Genomic DNA, 25,485 nt, shown 5'->3' with positions numbered 1-25,485 from the left:
AACTTTGCTTCACAGTTATGAAAGAGAACACATCAGGTTGACAAACTGGCTTATTTAGTTAATTATATATGCTTAGGCAGTGAACAAGAAAAAATATGATAATAGATAATATAAACTTTCTGGTGCACTACCAAAAGTTCTAGTATTCAGTAGCATTCCAGCAATACAAAAATTGTGTTAATAGTCTATGAGAGATTCAGGAATAGCTGATTGTGTGATTAAAGAAGCACAAGATATGTATTAACTTGGTATTGGTATTAAGTTTGCAATAGGAACCAGAATACTTTTTCACAATCCCTTTGCAAAGCAGGAAAAGAAATGGCTCATAACAACACATTCTTACAAACATAGAAAGTAATTCTGAACATGTTTTTTTCTTTTATTATTCTCTGGACCAAGCTGTGAGACATTTAGGAATTTATACAAGTAAATAAGTGCAAAATAGTATAGGAATTTTTCTGTTTTCCTTTGTTGCTTGTTGAGTAAAAAATGTTTCCATACTGTACTTTTGGAAAATTTAACTTGTATAAGTAATATCATAATATATAAGGTACATTTACCTTCACTTTTAACCTTAGGTCACCAAGTGCACAGTTAACTGGAGATTTGTAACTATTATGTAGAAAACTGAGCCAGTTCCAGATACAATAAGCAACAGACAATAAACTCTACACCTGATAACTAGCGTTTTTAAAACTTACATTTAAAAAAATTCTGTCTCCATTTAAATAATCATTGAATCATTCTTTTTCCATTTAAATAATCATAAATGTTTCAAAATCATGTAATATGTATTCACTTGAATATGTAATCAGTATCATTTTATTTCTTCATTGTCCCTGCACTACGAACTGAAACTCACACTGTCTTGAAATAATGTCACAACTTTTCCAGATTTGTAGATTTGCTATTAAATAAGCAGTCAGGCAAAAACAATGTGAAAGGTTTCCCATGGCCCAGTTAAAAATGAAATTTCTTAGTTTGATTAAACTGATTGATTCGTTTAATTGATTAATAATGTGTGTATGTAAATTTATATATTTATAAGTCAGTGACATCTTCCTTCTTGGTAGCAGGATTTTAAAATTTAAACATTAAACATAGGCCAAATAATTGATTGAATTATAATTCAGTTGGTTACATTACATGTTAAGTTAAAACACTTGAGGGATTTGAATCTTAATATAATACAGTATTTTCCAAAGTAAATTTCAAGCTAATGCTGTTGTTGACAAGTACAACCAATAGCCAGTCTTTCTTGCTTTTTTTGTTTGCTTGAGGAGTTCTGCCAAGCCTTTAAATTCCAAGCATTAAATCATTAGTTTAATCATTAAAGTAGTATGCAATTACCATGGTTCTCCAATGATAAATAGCTTTCTTTGTTCTTGTTATTTCTGGATTCTCTTAAATAAAGATTTTGCCTAACATTCTTCTGTTTCTTGAACTTAAAAACTTTCTTGAACTTTAATTCTATTAAAGGAAATGTTTTCATTTCAGAAAATTCTTTATTCAGAATTCCAGAAAGAGGACAGAAACATTGCAGAAAAATTAATGAATGCTTTTATTACTTAAACAATAAAATTAGACACAAATGGAAATCACATTAAATTTTAATATATGAAAAACTAATACAGAAATTTAATTGTGCCAAATATTATTTGTGAAATACAAAATTGGAGAATTCAAATGATGTTTTTTGGCATTTTTAATGTTTAAATAGGCTTTGTTGACAAATTGTATAGAAAATATCTTGTAAAATGAAGGTTCTAACAAGGCAGAGAAAGCATATAAACTGTGAAACATAGAATTTTTTGTTTTATAATTACATTTAAATTTTTCTCAAAATTACAAAATTGATGGAGTCATTAAAGAAAAACTGCAATGTACAGAAAAGAGAAAAAAATAATCAGCCATGATCATACCATGAAGAGATACTCACTTTAAAAATTGTATTTGTTATTTATTGTTAGTCTATATCTTGACTGAGGTGATTGTTACATGATAGTGAATATTTTTTAAAGTTCATCAAATTTGCATTTGCACTTCCAGATGTGATGGAATAACCTGTTTGTCCATTTGCCTTAAACAATCAATAATTCAGCCAAAATATAAGAAGCATAACTTTCAGACTTGAACCAAATATAGCATAAATTAGTGATTTCTGAGAAGACAAAATAAATAAGCACAGGAAACCAAATAGAGCCTGGTGACCTCCCTAAGTTGATAATATAGAATTTAAGATTTGGGGTAGCCAAGGCATCTATAATCCATAGGGCAAAGCACTGGAGAGAAGTAATCTACGTAAAGAGAGAGATCTGGATATCTACAGAGTATTTCCCTTGAGTCTTCATCTGAATAATGATCAATGTTGGACACAGGGAAACCATTCAAGCCCAGGCAAGGAAGCACAAAAAAAGAGAGCAAGCAGTAAAATAACTAGAAACATCAGAGGGCCAACTATAGTTTATGTTCTCATTAGGCAGAGTGGAAATACCTCCTCACCATATGGAGTAACAAGTAGAGGACTCTAAAAGGAATGGCCTCAAAAATGGGGCCAAGTTTACTGTAGATTAAAGACTGCTCTGGTCCTGCCTAACAGAGCTTAAACTCAGTCCTGAGGAATAATTAGTTGTTTCCAGTTTACTTAAATGAATCCTAGAACCAAGCCCAAACATATTTTAAAAAATATAAAAACAAACAAAACAAAATCAGGATCCAACATAAAAATATCACAAACATAATGACTAGCATCCAATCAAAAATTTCCAAGCATGCTGATAATCAGAAAAATATGACCCATAATAAGGAGAAAACCAATCAATAGTGATAGATCCAGAAATGACAGATAATGGAATTAGCAGATAAAAGAGCTATTACAAATATATTCCATACATTTAAGAAATTATGGTAGAGGAAAGCATGAGCCTAATAAGGAGAGATATGGACAATATAAAAAGACCCAAAGCAAACTTCTAGAGATAAAAATACAATGCCTCAGAAGAAAAATACACTGAATGGCATTAATAAAGTATTAAGTACTATAGAAGAAAATGTTAGTGAACTTGTAATTATAGCAAAAATACTAGATTCTATCAAAATACATTTTATCTTATTTACTTCTAAGGTTTTATAGATTCAGCTGTTAAATTTAAGTCTATGATCTATTATGTGTTACTTTTGTATACGGTGTGAGGAAAGGGACAAGATTCATTTTGCATAGGGATATTTGTTTGTTCCAGCACAATTTGTTGATAAAGTCATTCTTTTACAATAGAATTATCTTGGCAGCTTCATTAAGAATTGATTGCTCATATAAGGTGGATTTATTTCTACACCCTCATTTTTTTCTATTGCTCTCTATGCCTGTATTTTCTTTATTGCTGAACTATCTTGTTTACTGTAGTTTTAGACTAAGCTTTGAAATCAGATAGTGTATGTTCTCCATCTTGATTCCTTTCTTTCAAAATTTGGCCCTTCTGTGTCCTTTGTGTTTCCATATAAATTCAAGAATCAGTATATATGTTTCTAAAATGAATTATTCAATAGGATTACATTAAACCCATACATGAATTTGGGGAGAACTGATATCATAAAAATACTGAGTCTTCTACTCCATTAATATTGTACCTCTCTACATTTATTTAGTCTTGTTTTATTTTCTTCAGTAATACTTTGTAGTTTTCAGGATACAGGTCTCCCAAATAATATGTTAAAATATTTCTAAGTTTTGCTTGCTATTGATGTTACAGTAAATTGTTTTTCTTCTTTTTAAAATTTTTAATAAACTTTAAATTTTTAAAATTTTAGAACAGTTTTATATTTACAAAATTATTGCAAAGATTATACAGAGAATTCGTATATACTCCTCATTCAGTTTTCCTATTATTAACATCTTCCATTGCTATAGTACATTTGTCACAATTAACGAACCACAAGTACTGATACATTATTACTTAATTTTGTTATTAAAAACTACTTTAAAAGTATATACCTCATTCTGATTGGCCTAGTTTTTTCCCAATATCTTTTTCTATTCAGGATCCCACCATAATACCACATTGCATTTAGTATACAGTTGACCATTGAACATGAATTTGAACTGTGTGGGTCCACTTATACATATATTTCTTTCACTAAATACATACTACAGTACTACATGATCCATCTTGGTTGAATCTGAGGATGCAGAACAGTGGATATGGAGGAATGGTGTATACAGAGGGCTGACTATAAATTATATGAGGATTTTCGAGTGTGTGGAGAGTTGGCATCCCTAACCTCCACGTTGTTCAAGAGTGAGATGCAAGAGGGAGGGGATATGGGGATATATGTATACGTATAGCTGATTCACTTTTTTATACAACAGAAACTAACACACTATTGTAAAGCAATTATACTCCAATAAAGATGTTAATAAATAAATAAAACCTTCAAAAAAAAAAACAGAGTCAACTAATATCTTCTTAGGTTGCTTTGATTGTTAAAGTTTCTTTGACTTTCCTTGTTTTTGATGAACTTGAAAGTTTTGAGGAACACTGGTAAGGGGTCTTGTAGAATGTCCCTCAATTGGATAGACCTAATGGTTTTCTCATGATTAGGTTGAGGGATTTGTTTCAGAGAGAAAGACCAGAGGCATAAAGTGCTATGATCTTCACATTATATCAGGGGTATATACTATCAGTTTGTCTCAATATGTCACATCACTCTTGATGTTAACCTTGACACCTGGCTTGAGGTAATGTTTGTCAGTCTTCTTCACTGTAAAGTTACGCTTTTTTTCACTTTCGTTTCATAGTTTTGGAAGATAGTCACTATTTACAACCATGATTAAGGAAGGGGAAGTAATACTCTTCCTCCTTAAGGGGAGAGTAAGTATATAAATTACTTGAAATTATTCTGAACATAAAATGTATTTACTCTCTTATATTTATTTATTTCAACAATCATTTTTATATCAATATAGACACATAGATATTTTATAATTTGGGTTATAATCTAATACTACTTTATAAATCATGTTGCTCAAATTTTTCCAGCTTTGGCCATGGAGACCTCTTTCAGTTGACCTCTATGGCCTTTTGAAATATCTCCATTATTGTGGATAGGGGTTTTGGTTTTGTTTTTTGAGATTTTTCTTATTTTCTGACACCACAAGATACTCCAGGATCATCTTGTGTATTTCCTATCCAGTATTAGAATCAATCATTTCTCCAAGGAGCACTGGTTCCTTTTATTGGTAAGTGGTATTAGAAGCCAAGATCTGAACTGTAAGCATGCTAATTACCACCAGGCTACCATCACTTCCAGGCCTTCTCAGTTGAAAAAGCATAGAGATATATATGAATATATAATACTAACCTGTGTATACATACATGTATACATGTACATGTACTATACATGTACTATACACATGTATAGTTGTTCCAGAATTGTTAACCTGTAAATCCATGGGAAAAAACATTATCAAGTAGAGTACAATCTTATGTACAGTTCCTTTTGCCTTTAGTCTTAAAAACTCCACTCATTTCCAAAGGTGCTTAGGTCAGCCTCTCATTCCCCCAGCCCCTTCAGCGAGGTTATGTCATACAGTTGTAATACATTTATACTATTCTGTTACATTCTACATTCCATCCTGAGATCACCTGAACTCCTAAATGATTTTTCAAAATTTGCATATCATAAGGTTTATTCTTTGTGCTGTAAAGTTCTAGAGACTTTGACAAATGCCCACCATCTTGTATTCACCATTACAGTATCATACAGAATATCATCATTTCTCTACCCTAAACATAATCCCCTGGGAATCACCTATTCAACTCATATATATCAAGTGTTGGTCCAGTGAATTTGCTATACTCACTGATTAGTTATAGAAGTTTTTTTGTCCATTCTTTGTGATTTTCTATGTAGACAATCTTGTCATTTACAAATAGAGACAGCTTTATTTCTTCATTTCCAATCCATACACCTTTTATTTCCTTTTCTTTTCTTATTTCACTAGCAAAGACATCCAGCAAACAATCTGTAGTGTTGGAAGAGGACCTCCTTGCCCTGAACCTTGGTTAGCCTTTCTAGAGAATTTTTTCTCCCAGTTTTGAGGTAAAGTGTCTACTTTCTTACTATTAAGTATGATGCTACTGGAAGGTTTTGGGGTAAGTGTTCCTTATCAGATTGAAGTTTTCCTGTATTGCAGCTTTTCTGAGAGGTTTTGTTTTTAAATCGTGAATGGATATTAGATATTGTCCATTTTTTTTCTGTGCCAATTCTGTGATCATATAATTTTTCTTCTTTAGCCTGTTGATGTGGTAGATTACATTGATTGATTTTGATTTTGAATGTTGAGACAGCCTTGAATGCCTGAAATAATTTTTTTCAAAGACTTGTTTAAGAGCAGTTTTATTTATTTAAAAAAAAATTTACTGAAGCATAGTTGATTTACAATGTTGTGTTAATTTCTGCTGTACAGGAAAGTGATTCAGATACATATATATATTCTTTTTCATATTATTTTCCATTATGGTTTATCACAGGATATTGAATATAGTTCCCTGTGCTATACAGTAGGGGCTTGTTATTTATCCATCCTATATACAATACTTTGTATCTGCTAATCCCAAACTCCCAGTTCTTCCTTCCCCATCCCTCCCTCCCCTTTGGCAACCACAATTCTGTTCTAAGAGCAGTTTTAGTTTCACAGAAAAATTAAGAGGAAAGTACAGAAGTTTCCCATATACTTCCTACTCCACACATGCACAGCCTCCCCCTTTATCAACATCTACTACCAGAGTGGTACATTTAATACAATTGATAAACTTTATTTTTTGAAATTTCCTACTATTTATGGCTAGTATATAGAAATATAAGTAATTATGCATGCAATTCTTACTGTGCATGGTAGTACTGGGCCATAAACATGACTGTTTGAACTGGAACATTACAAATCAATCTTAATGATCAATGGTAAAAACTAAATTTGTTATATTCTCACAAAGAACATATTTTTCCTATACCAGAAATGGCCTTTGGAATACAGCAGATGGATTCATCTGGATCACCCTGAGGCTGGGGCACATATCTCTTGCATTGAATTTAGGCTACCTGGAGGGGCAGAGGTCATGGGCAGCTGGACCACCTTGGATAAGGGAGACATACCCTTTGGGCATAAAGATAGGTCACAGGTGCTGTTAGTGGTCATATTTCTGCCTGAGGGTCACCAGATCCACTGAAGGTCAAGACCCTAGGTCACAGAAAGGGCTAGTTGTCTAGTTGTTGCATTGTTTGCCTGAAAACCCCAACTTACCATGAATACATGCAGTGTCCAGAGAAGGTAGATCCCCTAGGAAACCTTGTGATGTACATTCAACTTGAAATGACAGACTGGAACAAAAACTGCTAGTAACCAGTAATTAGGTACATTTTCAGTTGTTGTATATAGGGATATAAACCTGCTTGTAATTCAGTCCATTGGCTCCTGCTCATGAGTCTCTCACCCCTTATGAGCTTTAAGGTTAAGGAGAGAGAACAAAAGATAAAAGAGCCCACCATCCTATAATGAGGGTGCTACAGCATGCTAATATTATAGAGAACACCAGGATCTTCTGGGAAAATTTCAGAACCAACACATATTTAACAGTACCTGGAAAGATAACTATTCCCTCAAAAGCAAGAGCATCCAAGCCTGGAGAAATTGCTAGAAATTTAAATGTTGATTTCAACTTGTGAATGCTGGCAGACAGTAGGATGTGGTTTACATAGGAGACTCACTTCTAACTAAGGCACTAGACTGACCCATCAGAAGGGGAAAAGAGAGCTGCTGAACTCAGGGAGCAAAAAATACTTCCTTAGACTCTGATTCCATTTGGGGACAGCCTATTGTATTAGGAAAGTTCCCCTCCTGAATTGCAGGAATGTCTAAGAGATGAATGCTGTTGGCTCTGGGCCAGACTCCTGGGAAGTTTGCCAGCAACTGAAGCTCCCTGGCTAATACAAAAACCAGAGTGACTCTGAAAGAACTGTCAGGGAGAAAATTGTCAGGAGTGGACAAACTGGGTTAAGGACAGGAAACTAAAATAATTCTAGAGGAAGAGACATCTGGAAATAAAGGAGGATGAGAAAATATTATTAAGAAGGCATTGTGGAATTTTGAAAGCTGGGAAGCATTAATAAGATGCAAATTAAAGTAGTTGAGGGTGAGATTGGTTCAAGATGGCAGAGTAGAAGGACATGCTCTCAATCCCTCTTTCGAGAACACAGGAATCACAACTAACTGCTGAACAATCATTGGCAGGAAGACACTGGAACTCACCAAAAAATATACCCCAAATGCAAAGACAAAGGAGAAGCCACAATGAGACGGAGGGGTGCTATCACAATAAAATCAAATCCCAGAACTGCCGGGTGGGTGACTCACAAACTGGAGAACACTTATACCACAGAAGTCCACCCACTGGAGTGAAGGTTCTGAGCCACATGTCAGGCTTCCCAACCTGGGTGTCTGGCAATGGGAGGAGGAATTCCTAGAGAATCAGACTTTGAAGGCTAGTGAGATTTGATTGCAGGACTTTGGCAGGACTGGGGGAAACACAGACTCCACTCTTGGAGGGCACACAAAAAGTAGTGTGCACATTGGGACCCAGGGGAAGCAGCAGTGACCCCATAGGAAAATGAACCAGACCTACCTGCTAGTGTTGGAGGGTCTCCCACAGAGGCAGGGAACAGCTGTGGCTCACCAAGGGACAAGGACACTGGCAGCAGAAGTTCTGGGAAGTACTGCTTGGCATGAGCCCTCCCAGAGTCTGCCATTAGCCCCACCAAAGAGCCTGGGTAAACTCCAGTATTGGGAGGTCTCAGGCCAAAAAACCAACAGGGAGGGAACCCAGCCCAACAAATCATCAGACAAGTGGATTAAAGTTTTAGTGAGCTCTGCTCACCAGAGCAACAGCCAGCTCTACCCACCACCAGTCCCTCCCATCAGGAAACTTGCACAAACCTCTTAGATAGCCTCATCCACCACAGGGCAGACAGCAGAAGCAAGAAGAACTACAATCCAGCAGCCTGAGGAACAAAAACCACATTCACAGAAAGATAGACAAGATGAAAAGGCAGAGAGCTATGTACCGGATGAAGGAACAAGATAAAACCCCAGAAAAACAACTAAATGAAATGGAGATAGGCAATCTTCCAGAAAAAGAATTCAGAATAATGATAGTGAAGATGATCCAGGACCTCAGAAAAAGAATGGAGGCAAAGATAGAGAAAATGCAAGATATGTTTAACAAAGATCTAGAAGAATTAAGGAACAAACAAACAGAGATGAACTATACAATAACTGAAATGAAAAATACACTAGAAGGAATCAATAGCAGAAAAACTGAGACAGGAGAACGGAGAAATGACCTGGAAGACAGAATGGTGGAATTCACTACTGCAGAACAGAATAAAGAAAAAAGAATGAAAAGAAATGAAGACAGCCTAAGAGACCTCAGGGATAACATTAAACACAACAACATTCACATTATGGGAGTCCCAGAAGGAGAAGAGAGAGAGAAAGGACCTGAGAAAATATTTGAAGAGATTATAGTCGAAAACTTCCCTAACATGGGAAAGGAAATTGCCACCCAAGTCCAGGAAGCTCAGAGAGTCCCATACAGGATAAACCCAAGGAGAAACACGCCAAGACACGTAGTAATCAAATTGGCAAAAATTAAAGACAAAGAAAAATTATTGAAAGCAGCAAGGAAAAACCGACAAATAACGTACAAGGGGACTCCCATAAGGTTAACAGGTGATTTCTCAGCAGAAACTCTACAAGCCAGAAGGGAGTGGCATGATATACTTAAAGTGATGAAAGGGAAGAAGCTACAACCAAAATTACTCTACCCAACAAGGATCTCATTCAGATATGATGGAGAAATCAAAACCTTTACAGACAAGCAAAAGCTAAGAGAATTCAGCACCACAAAACCAGCTCTACAACAAATGCTAAAGGAACTTCTCTAAGTGGGAAACACAAGAGAAGAAAAGGACCTACACAAACAAACCCAAAACAATTAAGAAAATGGTAATAAGAACATATATATCGATAATTACCTTAAACGTGAATGGATTAAATGCTCCAAACAAAAGACACAGGCTTGCTGAATGGATACAAAAACAAGACCCATCTATATGCTGTCTACAAGACACCCACTTCAGACCTAGGGACACATACAGACTGAAAGTGAGGGGATGGAAAAAGATATTCCATGCAAATGGAAATCAAAAGAAAGCTGGAGTAGCTATACTCATATCAGATAAAATAGACTTTAAAATAAAGAATGTTACAAGAGACAAGGATGGACACTACGTAATAATCAAGGGATCATTCCAAGAAGAAGATATAACAATTATAAATATATATGCACCCAACATAGGAGCACCTCAATACATAAGGCAACTGCTAACAGCTATAAAAGAGGAAATGGACAGTAACACAATAATAGTGGGGGTTTTTAACATCTCACTTACACCAATGGACAGATCATCCAAAATGAAAATAAATAAGGAAACAGAAGCTTTAAATGACACAATAGACCAGATAGATTTAATTGATATTTATAGGACATTCCATCCAAAAACAGCAGATTACACTTTCTTCTCAAGTGCACATGGAACATTCTCCAGGATAGATCACATCTTGGGTCACAAATGAAGCCTCAGTAAATTTAAGAAAATTGAAATCATATCAAGCATCTTTTCTGACCACAACGCTACAAGATTAGAAATCAAATACAGGGAAAAAAACGTAAAAAACACAAACACATGGAGGCTAAACAATATGTGACTAAATATCCAAGAGATCACTGAAGAAATCAAAGAGGAAATCAAAAGATACCTAGAGCCAAATGACAATGAAAACACGACGATCCAAAACCTATGGGATGCAGCAAAAGCAGTTCTAAGAGGGAAGTTTATAGCTATACAAACCTACCTCAAGAAACAAGAAAAATCTCAAATAAACAATCTAACATTACGCCTAAAGGAACTAGAGAAAGAAGAACAAACAAAACCCAAAGTTAGCAGAAGGAAAGAAATCATAAAGATCAGAGCAGAAATAAATGAAATAGAAACAAAGAAAACAATAACAAAGATCAATAAAACTAAAAGCTCGTTCTTTGAGAAAATAAACAAAATTCATAAACTATTAGCCAGACTCATCAAGAAAAAGAGGGAGAGTACTCAAATCAATAAACTTAGAAATGAAAAAGGAGAAGTTACAACAGACACTGCAGAAATACAAAGCATCCTAAGAGACTACTCCAAGCAACTCTATGCCAATTAAATGGACAACATGGAAGAAATGGACAAATTCTTAGAAAGGTATAACCTTCCAAGACTGAACCAGGAAGAAATAGAATTTATGAACAGACCAATCACAAGTAATGAAATGGAAACTGTGATTAAAAATCTTCCAACAAACAAAAGTCCAGGACCAGATGGCTTCACAGGGGAATTCTATGAAACAGTTAGAGAAGAGCTAACACCCATCCTTCTCAAATTCTTCTAAAAAATTGCAGATGAAGGAACACTCCCAAACTCATTCTATGAGGCCACCATCACCCTGATACCAAAACCAAAGATACTACAAAATAAGAAAATTACAGACCAATATCACTGATGAATATAGATGCAAAAATCCTCAACAAATACTAGCAAAGAGAATCTAACAACACATTAAAAGGATCAGACACCATGATCAAGTGGGATTTATCCCAGAGATGCAAGGATTCTTCAATATATGCAAATCAATCAATGTGATACACCATATTAACAAATTGAAGAAGAAAAACCATATGATCTTCTTAATAGATGCAGAAAAAGCTTTTGAAAAAATTCAACACCCATTTATGATAAAAGCTCTCCAGAAAGTGGGCATAGAGGGAAACTACCTCAACATAATAAAGGCCATATATGACAAACTCACAGCAAACATCATTCTCAATGGTTAAAAACTGAAAGCATTTCCTCTAAGATCAGGAACAAGACAAGGATGTACACTCTCGCCAATATTATTCAACATAGTATTGGAAGTCCTAGCCATGGCAATCAGAGAAGAAAAAGAAATAAAAGTAATACAAATTGGAGAAGAAGAAGTAAAACTGTCACTGTTTGCAGATGACATGATACTATACATAGAGAATCCTAAAGATGCCACCAGAAAACTACTAGAGCTAATCAATGAATTTGGTAAAGTTGCAGGATACAAAATTAATGCACAGAAATCTCTTGCATTCCTATATACTAAAGATGAAAAATCTGAAAGAGAAATTAAGGAAACACTCCCATTTACCACTGCAACAAAAAGAATAAAATACCTAAGAATAAACCTACCTAGGGAGACAAAAGACCTGTATGCAGAAAAGTATAAGACACTGTTGAAAGAAATTAAAGATGGTACCAACAGATGGAGAGATATACCATATTTTTGGATTGGAAGAATCAATATTGTGAAAATGACTATACTACCCAAAGCAATCTACAGATTCAATGCAATCCCTATCAAATTATCAATGACATTTTTTACAGAACTAGAACAAAAAATCTTAAAATTTGTATGGAGACACAAAAGACCCCAAATAGCCAAAGCAGTCTTGAGGGAAAAATACAGAGCTGGAAGAATCAGGCTCCCTGACTTCAGACTATACTGCAAAGCTACAGTAATCAAGAAAGTATGGTACTGGCACAAAAACAGAAATATAGATCAATGGAACAGGATAGAAAGCCCAGAGATAAACCCACACACCTGTGGTCAACTAATCTTTGACAAAGGAGGCAAGGATATACAGTGGAGAAGAGACAGTCTCTTCAATAAGTGGTGCTGGGAAAACTGGACAACTACATGTAAAAGAATAAAGTTAGAACACTCCCTAATAACATACAGAAAAATAAACTCAAAATGGATTAGAGACCTAAATGTAAGATTGGACACTATAAAACTCTTAGAGGAAAACATAGGAAGAACACTCTTTGACATAAATCACAGCAAGATTTTTTTTGATCCACCTCCTTGAGTAATGGAAATAGAAACAAAAAGAAACAAATGGGACCTAATGAAACTTTAAAGCTTTTGTACAGCAAAGGAAACCATAAACAAGGCAAAAAGACAACCCTCAGAATGGGAGAAAATATTTGCAAATGAATCATTGGACAAAGGATTAATCTCCAAAATATATAAACAGCCCATGCAGCTCAATATTAAAAAAACAAACAACCCAATCCAAAAATGGGCAGAAGACCTAAATAGACATTTCTCCAAAGAAGATATACAGATGGCCAAGAAGCACATAAAAACCTGCTCAACATCACTAATTATTAGAGTAATGCAAATCAAAACTACAATGAGGTATCACCTCACACCAGTTAGAACGGGCATCATCAGAAAATCTACAAATAACAAATTCTGGAGAGGGTGTGGAGAAAAGGGAACCCTCTTGCACTGTTGGTGGGAATGTAAATTGATACAGCCACTATGGAGAACAGTATGGAGTTTCCTTAAAGAACTAAAAATAAAATTACCATATGACCCAGCAATCCCACTACTGGGCATATACCCAGAGAAAACCATAATTCAAAAAGACACATTCACCCCAATGTTCATTGCAGCATTATTTACAAAAGCCAGGTCATGAAAGCAACCTAAATGCCCATTGACAGACATATGCGTAAAGAAGTTGTGGTACTTATATACAATGGAATATTACTCAGCCATAAAAAGGAACGAAATTGGGTCATTTGTAGAGATGTGGATGCATCTAGAGACTGTCATACAAAGTGAAGTAAGTCAGGAAGAGAAAAACAAATATCGTATATTACCGCATATGTGTGGAACCTAGAAAATGGTACAGAGGAACCAGTTTGCAGAGCAGAAATTGAGACACAGATGTAGAGAACAAACGTATGGACACCAAGGGGGGAAAGTGACGGGGGGTGGGGGTGGTGGTGTGATGAACTGGGCGATTGGGATTGACATGTATACACTGATGTGTATAAAATGGATGACTAATAAGGAAAAATAAATAAATAATAAACAATTTTTAAAAAATTAAAAAAAAATTAAAAAAAAAAAAAGAAGGTATTGTGTGAGGAATGCCTGTGTTAGAAGACTACCATCCTCTAGATATCTGGGCTAGTCATTCTCACTACCACAGTACACAGCCTCTGAGTTCTCAAATATACAGTAGAGGAGAATTGCCTGTCTTGCCTAAAAATTACTTAAAACAACAACAATAAAAACCCTCTCCACTATTTCGATTGCTCCCCTGCCATTGAGTTTCTCTGAATCTGCTCAGACAATGGGAGAACAAAGCCTGGAAGGCAACAATGCCTCCCTAGACAGTTGCTTGCTGAAAGGAGAGAATATCCTTAACATTCCTAAGTCAAGGGGACTCCAAAGCCCTGGAAACTGAATTTTGGCTGACTTGATGGAACTGCCATTACTTTGGCCTCAACCGAATAAAGCTAGCACCGTTCAGCTTGCTCACTAATGCTGGCTGATGGCTTTCATAGTGAGGGATGGATCAAATCAGAGTTTGTTGCAGGGTGGAATGCTGATATGGGAAAGATGTATCTACACAATAATCATAGCTTTTAACAGGAACTCAAGACTTCCAGGAAGAAAAGAGTGTAGAAATGGGAAGTGACAATGAACTTCTTCCCTTTTTAATTTTTTTTTTAACATCTTTATTGGAGTATAATTGCTTTACATTGTTGTGTTAGTTTCTGCTGTATAACAAAGTGAATCAGCTATACGTATACATATATCCCCATATCCCCTCCCTCTTGCATCTCCCTCCCACCCTCCCTATCCCACCCCTCTAGGTGGTCACAAAGCACCAAGCTGATCTCCCTGTGCTATGTGGCTGCTTCCCACTACCTATCTATTTTACATTTGGTAGTCACATGAAAGGATGCTCAACATCACTAATCATTAAAGAAATGCAACTCAAAACTACAATGAGGTATCACCTCATACCGGTCAGAATGGCCATCATCAAAAAATCTACAAACAATAAATGCTGGAGAGGGTGTGGAGAAAAGGGAACCCTCTTGCACTGTTAGTGGGAATGTAAATTTATACAGCCACTATGGAGAACAGTATGGAGGTTCCTTAAAAAACTAAAAATAAAACTACCGTATGACCCAGCAATCCCACTACTTGGCATATACCCTAAGAAAACCATAATTCAAAAAGAATCATGTACCACAATGTTCATTCTTCCCTTTTTCTACTTCAACTTCAGCAGATAGACATTTATACCTGGATGAAACAATTTCTGAGACTCTGTGGAAAGATAATAGTAGTGTAACAGCCTATCTATGTATTTCACTCCTGAGGGGAAATGACCAACCACAGTTGACTTGACATACATATAATATTCTCCAAAAAGCAAATAAGTATTTGGGGTCAGGTAGAATGACAAATAACTCCTCTTTTTATTCTTGTCTTGGATATATGGTATGAGCACCTGAATTGGGGGTTGAACCAAAGTACAATGAGGAGAATTGTCTAAGGGGACATCCAGAGGACTCAGAAAATTTGGTATGTAGCTAGTGGTCTAACAAATAGCTTCTAAATTTGTTTTGATAAAAATGTTCAAGAGTACTTCTGTTTTATGTGAGACGGACAATAGTCCACATTTGTCCCAGATTCATGCTCCTGCTTTTACTCACAATTTAGCCCTCAGGGATGTTAACCCTGACATTTCATAGAACATCATGCTGTATTAATGGTATCATCCTTTTTGAATCTGATGAACAGAAGAAATAAGTATTCTGGATGCCTTAGTAAGATGTATACATGCCAAAGTGAGGGAGATAAACTTCAAAAGGTTTTCAGGGGGCCTGCAATATTCCTGAACGTTTTTGGTAACCAGTGGTACAGGCATGCTGAGACATCATCTTTAAGTCAAGGCTGATGTACCTTTCATGCTCTACAATTAAAGGAATAATTTGAATTGTTCCAAAAAGCAACTTGGTGAGCTTCCATGGATTTGGAAGGAGATGCTGAGAAGCCCCAGTAGGAGAGTGGGACAGGTAGAATTCTAAGATAAACTCAGTGGCCTTCACCCTTGTATAAGCTCCTCCCTTTGAGTGTGGGTTGAACTTGTGAATTTGATGAACTATCACTCCAATGATTATGTTATATTATATGTCAAAAGATATTTTACTGAAGTGATTTTGCTCCCAAAGCAGTTTATTTTAAGATAAGGAGATTGTCATTGGTGAGCCTGACCTAATCAAGTGAGTCTTAAAAAGAATAAGGTTCTTCCTGGTGAGAGACATTCCTTCAAAATGTGAAAGGATTTGATATTATGGACATTTCCTATAGTTGGCTTTGAAGATGGAAAGTACCAGGTAGCAAGGAATGCAGGGAAACTCCAGGAGCTGAGAGTACCCCTTGGCTAAAGTTATGAAGGAATGAGGACCTCAGTACTATAAAAAGAAAAAATTGGATTCTCTCAGAAATCTGAATACACTTGGAAACAGATTCTTCATTAGGTTCTCCAGACAAAAACTCAATCTGGCTGATACCTTTCTTTCAGCGTTAGACCTTTAGCAGAAAAATCAGCCAAACCGTGTTTGGATTAATGACCTACAGAAGTGTGAGATAATAAATGTGTGTTATTTTAAGTTGTTAAATTTGTGGTAATTTATTACAGCAGCAATAGAAGAACTAATATCAGATAGCAAAGAGCAGATTCCTAAAATTCTGGAAAAAAGCCATGCCTTTTGCAGCAGAGCATAATTTGCCATTTGAAAGATATTCTAGCAAGTGATTGGATCCTCGAATAAACTAAATAGTTCACTCTGAGTTATCAAGTGAGTTTACAGGCACCAGATCTGCAAATCTTGACTTTGATATTACCTGATCCAGTGAGTCACAAGTTCAGAGGGCACAACAGCAATCTCTTTAGGATGCAAATGGTACATTATAGCTTGGGCTCAGGTAAATTGAGTGATCAGACACCTATGTTGCTTACTTCTGTTGCACAGAGCCTTTGCTTTAACTCACACCTACAGATTATGGTGCAGCTTTTTACTAACAAATAGCAGTGAGTGAACCAACTCAGAACTGGTTTACTGATTCCTTAGCTTAATATGTTGATGCAAGCCAAAAAGAGATGGTTTTGCACTCCAGCCCTCCTTTGGTATTGTCCTAAAGAATGCATCAGGTATTGCCCTAAAGAATGCTCTCAGAAGCATAGCTGTGAGCATTAAACATAGTTATTCACCTTTTATGTTAAAAAATGGCCTAATATATGACTAAACACTTATTTCTGGACATTGGCAAATAGCTTGGATGATTGGCTAGGGAAGAAACAAAATTGAAGTTTCAAGAGACAGTGGATGGATATTTTGGAGTGGCACAAAGTGTTAGATATTTGGGTCTGAGTAATTCACAACAGAGAGCATCCACCAAAGAGGAACCACTCAACATTCGTGTAGGTAGATTCATTCTAAGGATGTCAGTCAGGCTCTTCTCATCTATCCCAGCACTTGCACAAATGTTCATGAGTGGAGTGGCCATAGTAGCAGCTATGAAGCCTACACATTAGCTCCTTCTCATCAAGGCTCATCTTGTTACTACCTTTGCTGAAGGCCAAACCTGCCAAAAGCAGAGACTAATGTTTAGTCTTTAATGTGGTACTAGTCTTCAAGAACAAAGCTAGGAACTTAATAGAACACTGACTGTGTTAAATCACATCAACCTCACCAGGGACAATGATTATTTCTTATTGGCCTTGACATCAATGTTCGCTTTTCCTGACTGCAGTTACTCTTCCAGCACAACCCCGCATAGGATCCACCATATTGTTAACTCAGACCAAAGAGCCCATTTTATGGTTAAAAAAGTTCAAATAATGGTCTATTAAAGTTTAAAGTACCAGTTTTAGAAAAACACTGCAAGATTACGGAACTGTCCTACGACATGGAACATATATGCCAGGTAAATAGCTTAGTTGGTGTTGTTTTCTCAAAACCTGCAATGCTGGTCCAGGAACCAAGAGGTAGATGTAGAATTAGTCAGTTGCAGTGTTACTTCCTGTAACTCACTTGCCAAATTTTTACTTTGTATCTCCTCACCCATAGGCTTGGCAAGATAAAAGTCCTGGTCTGGAGTGAGGTGGTGGAGGTTTCTACCAGGGAATACAGAACTTGAAGCTATGACTCTCATAGCTTCAATATGACTCTCACATGGTCGTATTGGGCTTATCATTACTTTTGGGTCAGTAGACAGTGAAAGGAGGTTGTTGGAGATTGCTAGAGTTTTGGCAACACAATAGGTCAGAAAGGAATATATCTGGAATTCAGGAGATTCACTGGGGCAAATCTTGATGATCCAGATATAGTGATAACTATGCGTACAGTTGCAACAACCTTAAGCTGACAAGTACAGCAACTGAAGGCTCTAATTCTTCAGGGATCAAGGTCTGGGTCTTCTCATCAGTCAAGAAACTGAGACCAGCTGAGGATAAGAGTAATCTAAGACTATACAGTAAAAGAGAGAGATGATGAATATCAGTTAAATCCTAGGGACAAGTTACAATTCTGGGTATGTTAAGTTATTCAATTAACACTCTTGTATTAAGCTTTGTGTAGAGTCTGAGCCTGGCCACTACATCTGTGGTGTTCTGGACTTAACGTAGGGCACAGGAGATCTTGAGCAGTGCAAGAAGAGGTGGTCTCTATCAGATATTTCTTATATTTACCTCAAACTTTACTGTTGGTTTTTGCTCTAGCATGACAGCACTTTAACATGGATATACAACACATGTCTTGCTTTCTGAATGGTGTTTCTCTGCTACAGCTCCATTGGAAGACTGTTGAAGCCTAATCGGCCAGGATGATGCATGCATGCACATGTAACTGTGGGGCAGACTGGGTAAACAAATACCCCTATTCTTGTCTCAGGCTGATATGCATTTTATAGGATTCCTCATAGAGTCCATAGTGGGATTGTGTCCCAATAGCGCATAGTGGAAACAGCATAATAATGCTACTTAAGACAACTTTCCCTCTTTCTTTTTTCAATTATTGCCTTCATTTTGGTACCTTAATGTCACTTCCAAAAATAAACACCTGCATAAGAGTCCTTGTCTCAAACCTGCTTTACTGGGGGAACCCAAACAAGAACAGCAGGGTCCCTGAAATATCCTATATACAAAGTACCTAAAAAATGAAATATCCCCACCTTTACTATGGGCTGTTTGCCCAAGTTCCTACCCTGGTTATTCATCTCAGGAAAGCTGTAGTCCTGACCATCAGCAGAAACCAGAAAGAAAAACAAAAAACAAAGCCTGAGGGAAATCTTTTCAAACCCAAAGCTCTAATGTTTTCCTTGAAACCTAATAGATTTCAGGGTCAATATAAATGTTTAGCTAATTTACAAGAACCTGTTACTATCAGACTCAAGGTGTTTATAGTCCTTTCAATATGTAACTTTCTAGTTCAAACTGTAATTAATAATACAGTATGTATGAAAAGTTATCTGAGTTATGCATTTGACTTCCTTTCTCTGGATGCCAGGCTATTAGAGTCAGAACACTAGAGTAATAGTTTTATTGACATCAGAATTCTAGATAAACTGTTTTTATTATTTTTTGGCATAAAAAATCTAAAGAACTTGATAGAGAAGACACAGTCTAGGAGCCTGACCAATTTCTTTCCCCACTTTCTCAATTGTCTCTTTTTCTGGACGTTCCAGGAGAAAACATGAAAAGAAGCAGCACAGAGACTCCAATAGCCACTCTATTAATAGGCTCTTGCTCCCTTTGGGGAACAAAAAAGTAAAGGAAATATTTTAGGATGTCAAAACCATTGAGATTTGGGTAAACTCTGACTATATGAGACTTTATGTGTATACACAGCTATCACGGCAAAACATCTGCCAGTGACTTTTAATGGTTGTTAATGCCTCGGAATATATGGAAACTAATATATTTCTACGTTTGTAAAATAAATTTGTGGTGCTTTACCAATTTCTTTTCAGACATAACTGAAGAATAAGAATTAAGGCATGATAAGCATACATTTTAGAGGAAACTAGGTGTTACTCTTAATGATAGCCTCAAAGCAACCCCAAATACCTTAATATTGATGTAATAATAACCATCTAGAATCTTTTGAATATGAAATCCATCAAAGAATTTACGTGAAGGTAGTAGTTCATGATATATAATTTTCCCCTATTATATCGTTTTATGTGAATTTTTAATAGACATTTATGCTGGTTATTTCCTTCTATAGGAATTTTACTTAATTCTCTACTTTATCTTACTTTTACAACATTTGTTAGAATGAATAGGAATATTTATATAATTACAATCCAGTCTCACTACCACAGCAAGTTTTTATTATGGGTAAATCTATATTAATATTTTGGTGTAATATCCCATTAGACCTTTGGACAGAAGTCACTTTAGCTGTACTCCATGATATTCAGTGAAGCGTAATTTTCATGGAAAATGCTATAAGCATATTTCATCCTCAGAAAGTTAATTAATACGTTAGAAGCCTTGCCACCAACTTACATTGATCATAAAAAGGATACGGATATCACTTAAAATAAAAACAAGTGAAACAATCTCATAATTTCCTCATAGTTCCATGTCATTTTACCTATTTCAAATGTTCTTTAATGGTCCAATTAATTCATAATTTTGTGTATTTTATAAAATTTATAAGATGAATCAAAAGAATTTAGTACTACATTTAAAATTTTCTTTTTTCTCTAAAATAATATATTGGGTCTATTTGATCACATATTCAGACATAATAGTTATTCAAATTCTTAACTATGGGCTTTATAATAAAAATTGTATATATTCATATTTATGCATTGAAAAAGAGAAGTGCTCAATGAGCTATGAATAAATTATGACTCATTAACTCATTGATCACAGATATGAAAGCGTGGCAGCCTGGCATACTTTCTAAGTGTCATGAAAAGGACAGTCGTTTTTTGCAAAACTGTATATAGTGGTGTTGGAGGAGGTCACGGAAAGGGCATGACTACTGGATGACATGCAAGCTGCAACTTACCTGCCTCTAGTGTTTTCAGAATGTACATTCTGCCTTCCATTTCCTTACTAATTGCTACTTCAAGGATACAATCTTTAGAGTAAAGCATTACTGAGACCATCTGGACAGTATATGTGACTGAACTTAAGGCTTCTGTATAATCTCTTAAGAGTCTGGTGGCAGGTGAAGAGATCTACTCATCTTGCTACTATGCATGACAAGCCTCCTACGTAAGGTCCCTTGATTGTTAACACAGCTGCCTACCAATCTGGAGTGGTCTTTCTTCCTTCAGTCTCTCTTTGACCTCTGCATAAAGGGGGCCAGTTTCAAATTTCACCCTGGGAACCCCTAAGGAACTGAGGTTTGAACCAGCAAGTGGTCGAGCACTTTACCTTTCGCTGAAAGGAGAAGCGGGAGAATCCCTTCCGGAAAGGGTAAGGTCATTCTCTTTCTTTCAGCATTTGCACAGTGAAAGACACACACAAGAAACTGGGGAATGTCTCCTACTTCAAAATGAAGAATCAGCTTAAGCATTTTTTCATTGTTTTTCATATTATTTTCTGGAGATCAAATGTGGCACTGGCGAGATTTGAATCAAATACATATCATTATATTAAGCTGCTTTCAGTAGAAATTTTTTAACACAAATATGAAAGAGATAGTATTTTTTAAATACAGTTGACCCTTGAACAACACGGGTTTGAACTGCGTGGGTCCACTTATAGGCAGATTTTTTTCAATAGTAAATAATATAGAACTATACAGACCGAGGTTGTTTGCATAAGAGGATGCAGAAATAGGGATACAGAGAAACCTAGGATAGGGAGGGCCAACTATAAGTTATATGCAGATACCGGGGGAGTTGGCACTCCTAATGCCAGCATTGTTCAAGGGTCACCTGTAATCTGCTTATTATATATATATTTTTATACATTTAATTATTTTTCAGTATATTTAATTTTCAATCATATTTCCCATCAAGAGAGCTAAAATTAACTTTTATTTTAAAATATTGTTACCGAATTAGATGCGAGGCTCCCTCTTGGGGACCGAGCCTAACTCCTGATTCGGTCAGGGAGTTCTTTCCCACTCAGGTTTGCGCTACCAATAATGAAACTGAGTTTGTGCAAGCAAGACAGGCTCTTATTCAATGGCCAGAGAATGGAGAAAGGTAGCTCAGGCTCTAAAGGCACCTTCTCCCCGAAAGGATGGGAGTAAAGGACTTTAAGGGTTAGAATGCAGACAGGTCTTCTGGGCCTCTAGGAAAGGGGTGGAAATTTCCAGGTACTGCCAGGGCATGCACAGTCTTCCATGCTCCTTTGCACAGGGCACAAGTTATGCCTAGCCAAGTACAAATCCCTCCTTTGGGTGGAGATCTTAGTATGATAATGAAGCAAAGGTAACTCAGATTCCTTCAGGCGGGTTCCTGTGGTCAAGTCTGTGCTGGTTCAAGGTGGTTGACCACTGTATACCTCTCAAAGCATATATCTCTCAAAGTACAGCTGCAAAACATCTCTGCCATATACCAGGTACTTTTGAAACAAACACAGAGATAATCAGGGCAAGTCTCCTTCAGCTCTCAGGGGTTGGTATAGAAACAGAGAGAAAAATCAAGGCAAGGAAAGTGGTGACCTTTGGCCTACTTTGCCTGTTATCTTAAGTTTCTGCGCCTGGGCCCTAGGCTGCATGGGTGACAATATTATTAATTTCTTATTAACAATCATCACAGTAATTATTTAATAAATTGTACTTGTTGTTTCACTATCAACTATTAAGACTTCTAGTCACTACATTTAGCCAAAAGGTCTGAGACACTTCTCTGAAAAATGTAGGTTTCTCACTTGGGAAGTGAGGGTTGTAACTATATACATGGTCTTACCCAGACAAAAGAGTAATGGTTAAAGGCTCCGGCTCTAAGTCACACATCTACTGAGTCATTGAGTGCAAGGTGCTCCTCTTGAGTTCCAATCTTTTCACCTGTAAAATGAAGACAGTATTACTAATGCCTAATTCAAAAATTGACAGGAATATTAAATGAGATATTCTACGTGAAGCACTTTACATTGTGTCTGGCTCATATTAAATGTCAGTAAATGTTATTTTTACTATTGTTACCTCTATGGATTTTTTTGGTGAATGCTGGATAATGTTCATAAAATCAATTTGTATATTATTAATATCTGTTCAATATTAATTTATCATTTTATTAGTATCAGACTGAAAAAAACCCCTCAGTTAATTACTTTGGAGTAGTTGATCTCTATGTATTGTACCAGACAAAGATAATAGGACAAGGTCATTATGTGGATCAGGAAACAAATAATTTCTTTTTTTTTTCATAAATTTATTTATTTATTTATTTTTGGCTGTGTTGGGTCTTCATTGCTGTGCACAGGCTTTCTCTAGTTGCGGCGAGCTGGGGCTATTCTTCATTGTGGTGTGTGGGCTTCTCATTGCGGTGGCTTCTCTTGTTGAGGAGCATGTGCTCTAGGCGCACAGGCTTCAGTAGTTGTGTCACATGGGCTCAGTAGTTGTGGCTTGTGGGCGCTAGAGCGCAGGCTCAGTAATTGTGGCACACGGGCTTAGTTGCTCCGCGGCATGTGGGATCTTCCCAGACCAGGGCTTGAAAACCTGTCCTCTGCACTGGCAGGCGGATTCTTAACCACTGCGCCAACAGGGAAGTCCCCAAATAATTTCTAATGTTTTAATATGAAGAGAAACTATCAGGTAACTGTATAGTGTTACATTATTTATGAATTAATGACATGTTGAATATCCTGACTATCTTCTACTCTGCCCCTAAATCTTAAGAGTGGACACACAATGGGATTTTCTTGCTAGAAGTGAGAGTAACATAGATAGCCCCATTGGAAGATTCTAAAATTTGTAACAAAGTAGGCAATCGAGAATAACATTTGCAAAGGGGGAGAGTCTAAGATTTAACTCAAGGGCAAAAAGTCCAACTAAGAGAACCCTACCCAGTTAGATGGCAAGATGTGGTAGACATGTACAGGCACTGCCCAATTCCTGCTTCATAAAAGGGCTTGATGCCCACCAGCAGGGAGTGCAGGTGGCACATGGCCTCCAGGTGGCAGCTCCTTCATGCCAGCCTCGGCTCCCCCAAAGTCATGTCCTTCCTGTGGCAGCCCACAAACAGCTACTGAGTCAGGTGGTGATATAAAAGTCCTGTCACTTCAACAGGCAACACATACTCCAGAGCTCCCCACCATATTGGCTGAGGCTTTGTCAATCCTCAATTGCAGTTTGATTTCTTCTTTTGCCCAATCCGGCTTCTTCTATTCACAGGTGTTGATTTCCAATAAAGAATTTACACCTTAAATTTCATCTCAGTGTCTGCTTCTGGAGATAATTTGTGACACTAGAGCAGAATAAGAGAGGCTTTTTCCTAGCTTATGACTGAGATAGCAAATCAGTGTAAATTTTTTTTTCCTCAAGTCATTATGAAATATGAGAATAGGTATAATGATTAAAACAATTTGTTTCCTTTGACAATTTTTGGTAATAAAACTAAGGTAAATGATATGAGAAACTTAGGAACATGTTAGTATAGGAGCCCTAAATGTCAATATTATGGCACAGTCATAGAATATTATGCAGTCATTATTTATCATGCAATGATGTTTATTAAGTAGTAGTATTAATGTCAAAAATGTTTTCAATATTTTAGGAAATAAATGGAATTAAAAAATCCAATACATTTTTATTTAGGCTAAAGATACTATGCACAAGATAAAATATCCAATGTGATTTTATTTATGTCAAAAGCATTATGCATAGAGGGAGATATGCCAAAATTTAAAAAAATGTATACTATTATCTCTTTTTTTTTTAAATTTTTTTATTTTTGGCTGTGTTGAGTCTTCGTTGCTGCATGCGGGCTTTCTTTAGTTACGGCGAGCGGGGTCTCCTCTTCGTTGCGGTGCGCGGGCTTCTCATTGTGGCAGCTTCTCTTGTTGCCGAGCACGGGCTTTAGGCACGCGGGCTTCAGTAGTTGTGGCACGCGGGCTCAGTAATTGTGGCTCGTGGGCTCAGTAATTGTGGCTCACAGGCTCCAGAGCGCAGGCTCAGTAGCTGCAACGCACGGGCTTAGCTGCTCCACGGCATGTGGGATCTTCCCGGACCAGGGATTGAACCTGTATCCCCTTCATTGGCAGGAGGATTCTTAACCACTGTGCCGCCCAGGGAAGTCCCACTATTATTTCTTAATGGTAGCAATTTTTGTTTTCTTCGTGGCATAGTTTTTTGTTTGTCTTTCAAAAAATGAGCATTTAAACATTAGGAGTTTACTATTAAGTGACTAGATTTCTGCTCTTATATTGCTTGTTTTCTAACCAGGAAGAAAGGGCATGTAATAAATTAACGCTATTGTCACACAAGTTACTCTAGGCATTCTATTTCTAGTAA

Source organism: Balaenoptera acutorostrata, chromosome 17 (genome assembly GCF_949987535.1).
Source record: "Balaenoptera acutorostrata chromosome 17, mBalAcu1.1, whole genome shotgun sequence".
Classification (NCBI taxonomy): domain Eukaryota; kingdom Metazoa; phylum Chordata; class Mammalia; order Artiodactyla; family Balaenopteridae; genus Balaenoptera; species Balaenoptera acutorostrata.
Note: the sequence above shows the minus strand (reverse complement) of the source record.